General features: G+C 45.0%; 2 long non-coding RNA genes across 2 annotated transcripts; both read left to right on the forward strand.

Annotated features, from left to right (window-relative positions):
- Positions 1-2765: 2765 nt before the first annotated feature.
- LOC147967170 (uncharacterized) lies at positions 2766-5469 on the forward strand. The gene is made up of 3 exons (XR_015607903.1): positions 2766-3194; positions 3300-3393; positions 3858-5469. It is a non-coding gene; the product is annotated as an uncharacterized LOC147967170 (long non-coding RNA).
- Positions 5470-5498: 29 nt separating this feature from the next.
- On the forward strand, positions 5499-7150 carry LOC147967171 (uncharacterized). Its single transcript, XR_015607904.1, has 4 exons — positions 5499-5568; positions 5807-5895; positions 6147-6453; positions 6760-7150. It is a non-coding gene; the product is annotated as an uncharacterized LOC147967171 (long non-coding RNA).
- The last annotated feature ends 5038 nt before the right edge of the window (positions 7151-12188 follow it).

Below are 12188 nucleotides of genomic sequence, written 5' to 3' on the forward strand. Positions count from 1 at the left end.
TGCTACACGCACGGGGGCATGGCAACGGACTATTACGGGAAAGCTGAGCTGGAATCATTTAATTGGAAGAAATCAAGATGGGGAACCCATACCCAAATCAGGGGGGTGGAGATTAGTTAAGGAAGAGTAGCCCCGTAATAGTCCGTAAAGGTCCGTTGATATAGAATTTTCGATTTGTTTTTGCCATGCTAAACTTTAAAACTACCATCATCTATATACAAAAATGCTACGAACAAAAAAATACGCACAAATTTATAAAAATGCCATGCTCTGATTTTCTTTTTTCTTTTCGAAAATTGCCATGCTACTTTGTAAAAACCATCCTCTAGATAAAATATTTTATCTAAAAAGCCCAAAAAAACTGCCATGCAATTAAAAAAATGCCATCCTCTCAACATTAAAAATGACATTCTGTCGACAATAAAAATGGCATCCTCTTTATAATAAAAATTTCATGTCAACAATAATAAAAATGGTGTGCTCTCAAAAATAAAACTGCCACCTGTTAATAATTAAAACTGTTGTCCCGCTGATAATAAAATGTCATGTTATTAATAATAAAAATGTCATGCTCTTAATCATAAAAATGCCATCCTCTTGACAAAAAAATGTCATGCTACTAATAATAAAAATGCAATGCTATTCATAATAAAATTGCCATCTTCTTACTAATAAAAATGGCATGTTAGTAATTATTAAAATGTAATGCTCCTATTAAAAATTGCCATGTGGGTATTAAAAACCATGGAAATTGCCACGAAAATATAATTAAAATGTACATGGAAATTTTAGAAGGAAAAAACACCTATAAAAATAGGGATTTTTGTTGCTATAAGGAAAAAATTGAAATTAAAAAATAATGTTGAAAAAATAACTCGAATACATAAAAGGTGTTTGAGCGTAAAGTTTTCACAAACATATCTCTAACATTCTGAATTAATATCAAATATCGGGCTAAACCATGTCAACAATTGACCTACTAGCCAGACTGAACATTGGTCTTCCTAATTTGTTGCATTGATGAATGACTGTGAGCAATGAGCAGACAATCGAAGGAACTTGCCTGCCACACTTACATTTAGTTTGTAGCCTAAATAGATAGAAAAAACAGTGTTTCCAAAAAAAATTATTTGCATATACGCATATTCTTTGAGAACCGAACTGACAATATACTCTCTTTTTTCAATTGTTTGGATTGCTTACCACATGTTTCACGTGGTAACTGGCTATATACTCTCGATCAATACTAACACCCTTTATATCGGTAATCCACTTCTGAGCCCAGTCTCAGCTGCACCCACCCCGATGAAAAATGTCAAAACAAATACTAGAAAAATTCAAAAAATTCCAAATGTTTTTTGGGTGTTAGATAATTTGATGTGTGAGGTTCGCTCCAATTTTCAAATCATTTAAACATCTGAGCAGCTCTCGGCAAAAGAGACAAATTCGGGGTATGTAAAAATGTTAACTGTTCACGCACTGTTCTGACCCGATTTGTCTTTTTTGCTGAGAGTATCTCAGATGTCCAAATGATCTAAAAATTAAAGCGAACCTCGCACATCAAATTATCTACCACAATTTTTTTTTTATTTTTTCTAGTATTTGTTTTGATTTTTTTTTGACTGGATGCAGACGAGTCTGGGCACCGAAGCGCCGCACTCCCTTTATATTGCCATCTATCATGTTGCCTTGGCTAGCGGAGGTGCTTTCATAGACTACATCATCCAGATCGTCCTCCGTGAGGCCCATGTCCTTCATCATTGCTGATAGTCCGTCCTTGGTGCCTTCGAACAAAATCCCTTGGGTGCCATTTTAGAAAATCTAGCCTGAGACGACCATACACTTTTTCCCTTAACCCTAATACCCGCTGATGTCACCAAGGCCCGGAAATGATGCCAGATCATCCCTAAGTCAGCCCTAACAAGAACTTCGTGAGGAGGGGGGAGGGGGATTTGGGGAAGGAGGCGCAACGCCGCTGTCAGGGCGAGGGAAGGAGAAACCCTAATGACAGAAAAAGTGGTGTGTTAGTTTATTTCATAACTACTTAAACTAGACTTGTGGAATTTTCATTGGATGGTACCACTAACATCTTAGGACCAGGGGCAGAGTCTTTCACCTCCCGGCAAGTTTCGTCTAGCTCCACCAATGGTCACAACTCGCAACTTTATAGTAGCAAACAGAAACAGGGCGGTCGAGCTATCCTTTCATATGTGATATGCGTTGGTCATAACAAACCACCTTGGCAAACCACGAGAGACCCATCGAGCCCTTTAGATACTCCCTCTGTTCCATAATATAAGAGTGCTTTTGACACTATACTAATGTCAAAAACACCATTATATTATGGGACAGAAGGAGTATAATCTTAATTCTTTAGTAGCTTATAAGTAGGTGTCCATGCTAGTTTAGTTAGTTGGTTGAGTTCTGAGTCTAATTACGCTAGGTTTATTAGGCAAGCATGCACGCAATACATGGCTTGGTCGTGCACGAAAGTTTGTGTAGGAGTCATATATCTTTTTCTAATCTCTCCTTAATAATAAAGCACGGATTGACTCCGTGGGTTCACCGTCACAATACGCTTTCTTTTCATGTCATAATACGCTTTTACAATTTATATGAACAAAATCGTAATATAAACGAGGTGGTACTAATTTGGAAACGCCAGAACTCCGTTTTGGGTATTCAACGCGCAGTCCTCACAATTAACATGAACCGGTACGGCTGAGGGAAAAGGAAAGAAAATCAGCGCCCCCCGTCCCCCCAAACAGCACGAGTCGCACGACCACCAAGCGCCGCCTCCGCCGCCCATCGCATCGTCCCCCTCATTGCCGGCGGCCTATGCCCCTCCCCTTCGCTTCCCTCCCACAACAAGTGGACCCCCCACCCATCCACCTCTCTCTCCTGGACACATCTCCGCCGCCATAGATGCCGGCCGATTCCGGCGTTCTCCCGCGACTTCCTCCACCGCGCAGCACCGGTCCGAGCTCGCCTCGCTCCGCTGGGTCTTTTCCCCCAGCGGGATTCGCCGCTATCGGCCACCAGCGATGACCTTAAGCCCTCACCATGGCTAGGGTTTCGGGCGCCTCCACACTGGCGTGGCTCCCACGCCTCCAGCGACTCCTCTCCGACGCCCACCGCGCCCTCACACGCAGCTCCATCTCTAGGATGCTGCTCCTCCGCCTGGTGGCCATGGGGTGAGTTCATCCCCTCCCATATCTCTCCCCCTTTCTCTCTCTAATATCTGGATTGATCCTCCATGGTACATGTATCTGGTTTGATCCTCCATGGTAGATGTGCAGGGCAAGGATTGGATGCTTGAGGTAGGAGGGGTCGACCTTGCCTTGCTGCAGCTCGGGGCGACCACCCATGGAGCTTCCTCCTTTCTATCTTCAGGTGAGTTCACCTCCTCCTCTCTCTGCTCTTGTACGTGGCCATTGAGGCATTGCTCTTGGTTAGGATTTACCACTGTTTGGGCTCAATTGTCTACTGTTTGAGATCAATTTTGTTGATACTGTTAAGTGTGGATTGTTCCTTGAATTGAACAGCAAGGTTAACCATGAATTTGTTAGTTGAATTGATGCCTGACTCAACTGCAGTTGTTAGTTGAATTGTTCAATCTTCAATTTAGGGAGCTGCTACTGAAAGATGAAAACAAAATGGCACTTCTTTGAGGTCCCTGTGCCTCCCGTGCTCATCAACTTGCTACTGTTTGTGCCCAATTTTTTGGTACGGTTTATGTGTTAATTGATCCATGCTATGTTGCATCCCACCCTCCCCTTCGGTGACGGCAGCCAACGCTTGCATTGGAGGAGCTGCTGCTGCACTTCCTTCTCTGATTTTTCTGCTACATGTTGCAGGTGTTTGAGGCATCGACAAGCAACGACAGGGTTCGACATCGGTTGAGCTAGCTGCTGGGGACGCCTCTCTCTCAATTATCTCTATCTCCGTCTCTGACATGATATTTAGAAGCCATCTATTAATCCCGTCGATGCCTAATTCCAAAATCTCATTTCGCTTGCTCTCAATACCCCGTCCCTCTCTACAGTTACGGGATGCGCCGCCGCCGCCAGCACGGTCCCAACGGCCGCCATGAGTCTCCCCGGTCGATGTCGCCATCCGTCTGTGCTCCAAGCTCGACGGTTCCAGTAAGAGAATAGACAATGCTGACAGTTATGTGATATTTCGTAGCACTGTTAATGTCAGGTATGTCGAAAATTGCTCTCTTTTTATTTATCATTTACTTAGCCAACTTATTTTACTACCCGGGGTGTTCTGGAGTTTTGTTTGTAAAACATATTGTGTTTTCGTTTGTTCTGGAGTGTTGGTACTGATGCATAAAACTACTGCATCCAAAATGGCATGGTATTAGTATTTTTATTTTTAAAAGAATGCCACTTGCCTTAAGCTCTCATTAAATCAAAATATGTACTGATGTTATCGACACTTGAATATTAGTATTTTATCGACACTTGAATATGCATTATGATTTAGTGCACGTTCAACAAATGGTCAATGGATCAGTATTTTCTAGAAACTTTCTGTTCCATATGAAGTTTTGATTTCAGCTTGATATATTAATAATATTATTACCATGTTTCTTGTAAATATCTATTTGAGAACTTTGCAACTAAATTGGTGCATGTATATTATAGAAGTAAAACACTTGAAAATAGATTCAGCATGGTTCCTGCACTCCCAACTTTTCATTGTTGACTGCTCGTCAAAAAACAATTATTCATCAGGGGCAACCATGGTTGTTCGCGACTCCGCAAGAAGATGATCAAGGGTCGGCGGCGCGGCTGCTTCGTCGTCATCTTAGACGAGCACCGTCCAACACGATTTTCCGCTGCCGTGTTCCATGGAATGTCACTGCTTTTATCATGGCATCCAACACTTGCAGATGTGACTCAAAAGGGGGTTCTGAAGTTGATGAACTTGGATGTCCTAACAGTCTACCATACCAACAACCGTCTCCAAGTACACGAACTTGAAGAATTTCTTAGATTCATACACACCTTCAGTTATAGATACTTGCTTTGTTCTCTAGAATTCCTATACATTTTAAGCGGATGAGCTGCCCATATATCCATTAGGAAATGATGGAGGTGACCCTTTTTAAAATGATGTTTTAGGAAAAAATTCCAGTAAAGATCAGGGTGCCAGCAACGTTTCTATTATGTTTCACGAGAAATTTGGATTTTTTGGACAGTTATTGCAGCCATCTTTATGAATGAGTATAAAAACAACACTATGAGGTAATGGAAGAATGAGGGTGCCTCTTTTTTCATAATATTCGAACATATGGGCTACTCAAGGCTTTATGTTGTTTTTCAATCTAAGGCACGTGAAACTTTACTGTCATTATTTTACATACCAATATCATTGCTTCCTCCAATTTCAATTGATTTTGATTTCTTGATTCATGTGTGTATAGGACAAAGAGGAGATAAAAGGAGTATTGGAAATCTTAAAACCAGCCCCCCCCCCCCCCCCCCCCCCCCAAAAAAAAAACCTCTCTGGCTCGAGAAAGAAGGAAAAAATTGGCATGATCTGTTCGATCTACTACAGGTAATTTCGTCTTCTATTGTGCACACACTATATCTTCATGTAAAAATAATCTAGAGGCTTGTTCTCGAAAGAAGCAATTCTTCTCTTCAATTCAAACAGTTGCAAGCAAGATTCTGAAATAACACTGTGCAGTCTTCCTTTCTTTCTTTCTCATGTCTATACCTACTATTAAAGAGAATAACACTTCTTCCTCCTAATTTTTTGTACATTCGTCTTCCTTTCTTTCGTATGTCAAAAGTGCCTTCGTCCGTCAGGTGTGGGACAAGGGGATCGAACTCCTAACCCGGGCTCTGTTACGAGCAACAACTACCACCGAGCTAGCATCAGGTTGTGTTCCTAAGTTCTGATTCGTCTGTCTATTAAATAGTCCCCTCTGCTTTCTAAAACCCTAACTGATCAATTTATATACTCCCTCCGTCCGGAAATCTTGTCGGAGAAATGGATGTATCTAGACATACTTTAGTTCTAGATACATTCATTTGCCAGAGGGAGTATGTCTTTGACTTGAAATCAATAAACCACCTTGAGGTTCAATAAACAAAGTGTAGTGGGTCCTGTTTAATTACAAATATCATCAGGAATGAATTACCTCCATCGAGGGCATATATATGAACGAGGGACAAGGCAAATGGACGCCGGAACCGCATATACATATGAACAAGGCGGGATTCAGGAAGGAAAAGAGAGGAAGCGAGGCGGGATTGAGTTCTCTCGCACCATGCGACGGAGGCGAGGGTCTAATGGATGAGCGGCGCTGCCGAGAGGGAGAGAGACTGCCATGGAGGAGAGTTTGGAGAGCCGCACCGTTGTGGGGGAAGGCAGAAGCACATACGCTGCCGCCTCGGATCTTCCAACGTTTCTGATGCAAAGCTATAGCCACTAGAGGTAATTGAAATCGTTGGCATGGAATATAATGTTAGGTCTGCAAACAAATAAATTTAGTGTTGTATACTGCAATCAAAAAATCTTTGGCGTTCAAACCAATGTGGTTAGTGTTATGCACTGCGGCAAACAATTTTTGACCTACAGACTAAGTGATTGAAAATTTCTGTGTTATGTTACAAAATTTTACTTACGTTAAGCACTTTCAAATTTCAGTGTTGTGCTAACATTTTCTACTTTTGTAATAGACCAGTTTTTGCCTTCTATAATCTGGTCATAATGAAATTATTTTCCTGTGAAAATCTTCAGGCTGGAGAGGTCCTATGCATCGCTGCTGCTATTCATGTCACTGGAAAGCTGAAAACTGCCAAGTCTGATTGTTCTCTTTTAGTGTATATATAGCCACCGTGGGAAGGCTAGCAGGACAAATATATTGCATCATGTGAAGAAGCAAACAAAGCAGCAACAAGGTTCTAGAAGCCCGGTGTAGATGCAGATGATGGCGATGGTCATGAAGACGATCAGGCTCAGCCATCCGCCATGAACGTATGCCCAAGAACAAACAAACAATTAATCAAGTGAATGCATCAAAATGTGTACATACAGGTGACAAGTGCTTGAACTACTAGCTAGCATTGGGCTGTATATATAGATAGAATATTTCTTGCGCGGTTTTATTTATCTTTTGTGTCTGGTCACCCCGTAATATTACAAAATCACTAAAAAAATCATGTGTTCATAAAATGTTGGGCTTCAAAACATGTTTCAACTCTAATAACAAAACATAAAAAATGATAGACAAACTATTTCATGCACCACTATACCATTCCATAGACGAAGGAAGTTAGGCTAGCTTCTTCACATCCACACTTTATGCTCCGAACAACAATAAGAGTGTAATCTTATTACCGATGTTTATCATAACTGCTATAAGAAAGGCTTTGCTTTTTTTTTTGCCGTTGCAACGCACGGGCATTTGTACTAGTATAATAATAAAGCACAGATTGACTTTGTCGGGTTCACCGTCATAATACGCTTCTTCCCGTAAATTTACGCTTTTAGTTTTTTCCACCTATATTATTTTCTACATCCGAGGTGGTACTATTTTACCTGTCTATCTTTATCTTTACCTAAATATTAAAAGACAGAGGCACGTTTGATCTGGATCGGTCATTTATTTTTGGCTAGATTTTAGTTGACCGGTTCAATCGTGTTCTGCCTCAACCCATCGAAGACATAAATGTTCGTGTCTGTTTCGTACACACACACACGCGAACCTTCACACTGCTTCCCCGGATTTCTTGAAAACTAATCTACCCATCCAGTTGTTTTTTTTTCTCGTGATTCCTTACAACATGGTCTATCGGTTGCCGCAATTTTCTGTCGTCTCCCATAAGTATTGGCTCGTGAGAGAGAGAAGAGGTGGCGAGGGGTGGATCCGTGGAGCGGAGGAGCAGCCGAATCGTACGCAAGCGAGGGTGATCCCACAGTTTAATTCATCCGGGTACAAGTCACGTCGAGGCGATTTCTCAAAAAAAGTCACGTCGACTCAACTCGATCGAGAGAGTCATCATGCTCCGACGGTTGCCATTAGGAACCAATTTAGCCCATCGATTCGCTGACAAGGCAGGCCGACGAGGAAGGAAGGGCAACGTGTTATTTTTGGCTGGTCGCTTCGAGGAGGCGCGAGGCCACGCTACAACATCTATCGCCATCCCCATCGTCCGTGCCGGCACCCCTCCCTGGAGTGCCTCAATAACGACCCTCCCGCCGGGCCACACATCCCGTCACTCCCCGCCGGTCTGTACCGTCGCGACCTCCTGCGCAACGGCGCCCCTCCTGACAAGGCAACGACGCCAACCTCCCACCTTGGCCTTCAATGGCATTGGCGGAGTCCCGCACTGAGACCTGCACGGAAGTGGGTAAGCAGCTGCTCGCCAAAGTCGCACTAGCACCACTGAAATGTCGTCGCGGAGGGCCTCTCCGAGTCCGGCGAGGCCAGAAGATAATCCCGTCGACTCCCGAAGCTCCCAGTGTCCGGCTCCCAAAGAGAGCAGACAAAAGAGTCCGGCACCGTCTAGTGTGCGATCGGATGTTCTGAGGGAGTTGGTGGGGCGAGCGGCCATCTCAGATGAACACCGTGTGCTGATGAAAACGGTGATGGAGTGAATCTCGTCCGCCGAAAGCAGATTGCATAAAGCTTTTATGAGTCTACTGACAGGCTTTGAGGTACGTAAGACGATGTATGATAGTCCTGCACATGCTAGGTGTGCCCTGTGTAGATAGTAGCCCCTGAGACTCTGGTCGTCGTCGGAAACGACGACGAACAGAGGATCATATTCTCAGGTAATAACCATACTGCCTCTATGGGCAGGTGATGGAAGATCCGGTGGCTAGCCGGACTCGCGAGTTTGCCCATTTAGAGCGGCAGTTGGATGCGGCAGACGCCGACATTGAGCTTGTTAACAAAAGGCTTGACGAGGCACAGGGTAAGTGTCATTATCTGGTAAACGCCACATAGGAAGAGCAGCATGATGCCAGTATCTTTAATATGTTGTGACTGCAGATGGAGCTGCCACTGTTGAAGCCTTGCGGGCAGAACTTGCCTGAGCCAAGGAACAAGCGAGGTTGGGTAATGCGGCTGCTTTGAAGGCGGCTGAAGAGTGGCAAGCCGAGAAGCCCGCGCATGGCGAGAGCCGTGATAAGATGGCCAAGATGGCCATAGAATTAAAAGCCGCCACCGACCGTTGCCGGGTTCTTGAAAAGGAAAACCAAGCAAAGGCATCGGACCTTGAAAAGGCTGCTGCGACAGGAAAAGACCTCCGCTCTGTTATGAGGGCAAAGAAGGACGAGCTACGGGAAGCCGGGGATATTGTAGCTGGGAAATCCTTTATGTTGCGGAGGAAGTTCGGAGATCCACGGTATACCCCTCTGGATCGGCTGTGGAGTTCGGAGGATGTGTATATGGATTTGGTAGCGAGCGCTGCCGATGCTGCCAAGTACTTCCAGGGTCAGACGGACTGTGAAGTAGACCAGCTGTTTTGGAGACAATTCCATTCTCCCGAGCGTCCGATTTCATTGTCTGACCAATTAGCCGAATGGGCCGAACTAAATAGGTTGTCCGGACTCTCCATGAGGTATGTTGTGGGTCAGCTATGGCCGGAAAGGTCAAAACTGAACAGCTATTTCAGCTTGGTGCAGCAGTTCCTTGACGTGGTGCCGCGCATTAATGCGATGAAAAGATCGGCGTGCATTGAGGGCGCACGGATGGCCTTTGCCCGTGTTAAAGCATGTTGGGCGGAGATGGATGCTACCACTGTTGCAGCGCGGGATTCAGCCATAGGTCGAAGGGCTGCTGAGCACTACTTTGAAGAAGTTCTTGAGGGTGCTCGTTTGATAGAGACCCAGTGCTCAAAAAATATTATGTTTGAGTGATATGTAATCTCATTGTAAGCGAAATGCTTTTATAGATTTTTATAAGGCTATTTTTATACTTTTGGCTGAAAGTAATGTGATGCCTCCTGGGCACCCGTTTATGTATACATGTGTATAACCTGAAAGATTGCAGTCGTCGGCTTCAACCCCCACGCATATAATGCGGAGGTGCTTGTAAAAACATGCGTTCACACTTAACCCAACGTCTTGGTCCTATTAAGGAGGTGATAGCGGAGCGAGCGAGGCAACCGGATTATAATGCTTTAGCATGTTCACTTAGCCATAGAAGTTTGATAGTGGGGCTACTAGATAGCCCCTGGTGGCTCCGCACTCTCCCGATCCAGGGGTGCGTACATGCCTGGCCGGAAAACGGCCCTTCGTTAAGGCGGAGGAATTCTAACATTCCAACAAGTCATCGAGTGGTTGACCAGTCTCACGCTATATCATGACAGTCAGTTTTCGGCTTTCTCTACTGAGGTGCTCATCCGGATGAAGCAGGGCACAATCATAGTAGTTCTCCTGGTGCTACCTTAGCAGGTAAAGCGGAACGTAAGGCACCAAAACACAGGAGCCGGGCAAACCCAACATTTGACCAAAGACAATGATTCGGAGCTGATGCATATAGGGCCAAACTCGCGACGCCGAACACTCCCTAAGGTATTCGGTCTTTGTGGTATAAACCGGGCCTAAGTAATGGCCTTTGTAAGAAGCCCCTTGTGTCCAGGTACGTGCATTGTTCTGGCGTGGCCACATGCCAAGACGTCAGCATCCTTCTCAATGGTGGATGTGTATCAACAAGAGACAGTAAAAAAGGTTTACGCAGGGTCTTAATCTAAAAAGAATCCTTGGAGCGGGTCCCTGCTGCACGTCTGTGCCTGTGTCTCCGTTGTGCCGTATCCTAGACAGGTGTCGCACGATGATCGTCTGTAAAAGAGAGGAATTTAGGTGAAAAGTTTGTCGTGCAAAAAGATAGTTTTTTAAAGAAACCATGTATAATTCAAGAGGACAAGAAATTGCCACTTGCCTGCGCGCGTTGAGCCCCTTGTATTGACAAATAGGGGTGTGACCATTTATTCGGTATAAGTAGCGGCGCCGGACTCGATTAGTTGTGTCTGAGGTCTTGACGACCTATTGGATGCTTTCGCTAGTTCGGGCGCCTTTAGTGTGCGGCTGCCAAGGCAGCCTCACACTCTTCAGCGCGCAGAGATCGCTTGATATTTCCGTGCACTGAAATGATGCCACGTGACCGGGCATCTTGAGTGTGAGGGAGGCATAGCGTGGTATTGCATTAAAGCGAGCGAAAGCTTCGCGTCCGAACAGTGCTTGATAGCCACTTTGAAATGGAGCGATGTGGAAGGTTAAATGCTCGCGATGGAAGTTATCGGGGGAGCCGAATATAACTTGTAGTAGGAGGGAACCCGTACAATGAGCCCCCGGGCCTGGCGTTACTCCTTTAAAGGTAGTATTGCTATGGTGAATTTGTGTTGGGTCTAACCCCATCCCGCGGATTGTATCCTGATATATTAGGTTTAGGCTGCTGCCGCCGTCCATCAAGACTCGCGTGAAGTGATATCCGCCAATTACTGGGTCTAATACCAGGGCAGCCCATCCTGCGTGTCGGATACTTGCTGAGTAATCGTGATGGTTGAAAGTGATCGGTTGAGACGACCAGTGGCAGGACTTCGCGATGACAGGCACTTGGGTATATTTTCCTGGGAGTGCCGCATTGTTTTTCCCTTGATCACGTGTAACACGTTTACTGTTTTGACTTCTGGTGGAAATTTCTTTTGTTCACCCGTGTCTTGCTTGGGAGGCTCGTCCTCGTCTTCACTTGGTGTATCCTCCCCCTTGTGTACGGCGTTGAGCTTGCCGGACTGCTTGAAGACCCAACATTCTCTGTGGGTATGATTAGCAGGTTTACTAGGGGTATTATGGATCTGACATACTTGGTCCAGAATTTTGTTGAGGCTGGACAGTTCATCCCTGGTGCCTTTAGTGGGCGATTTTTGACCTGGCCGAGAGCTTTTGAATCCGGCATTTACTGCCATGCCCTTCGTGCTGTCTTCTTTATTCCGGCGTTTGTTATTGCTGTTGCGACGTGATTTCCCGTTTCCATCTCTAACTTCAGCTGTACTGGGGTCGCTGGTGCTGCATCTGGCTAGCCAGCTGTCCTCACCCGTGCAAAAGCGGGTCATAAGGTTTGTTAATGCGGCCATCGTTCTCGGCTTATTTTGGCTGAGGTGTCTGGCGAGTCATTCGTCACGGACGCTATGCTTGAAAGCTGCCAAGGCTTCGGCGTCCGG

Source organism: Triticum urartu, chromosome 6A, assembly GCF_056163025.1.
Source record: "Triticum urartu cultivar PI428250 chromosome 6A, HENAU_Tu73, whole genome shotgun sequence".
Classification (NCBI taxonomy): Eukaryota; Viridiplantae; Streptophyta; class Magnoliopsida; order Poales; family Poaceae; genus Triticum; species Triticum urartu.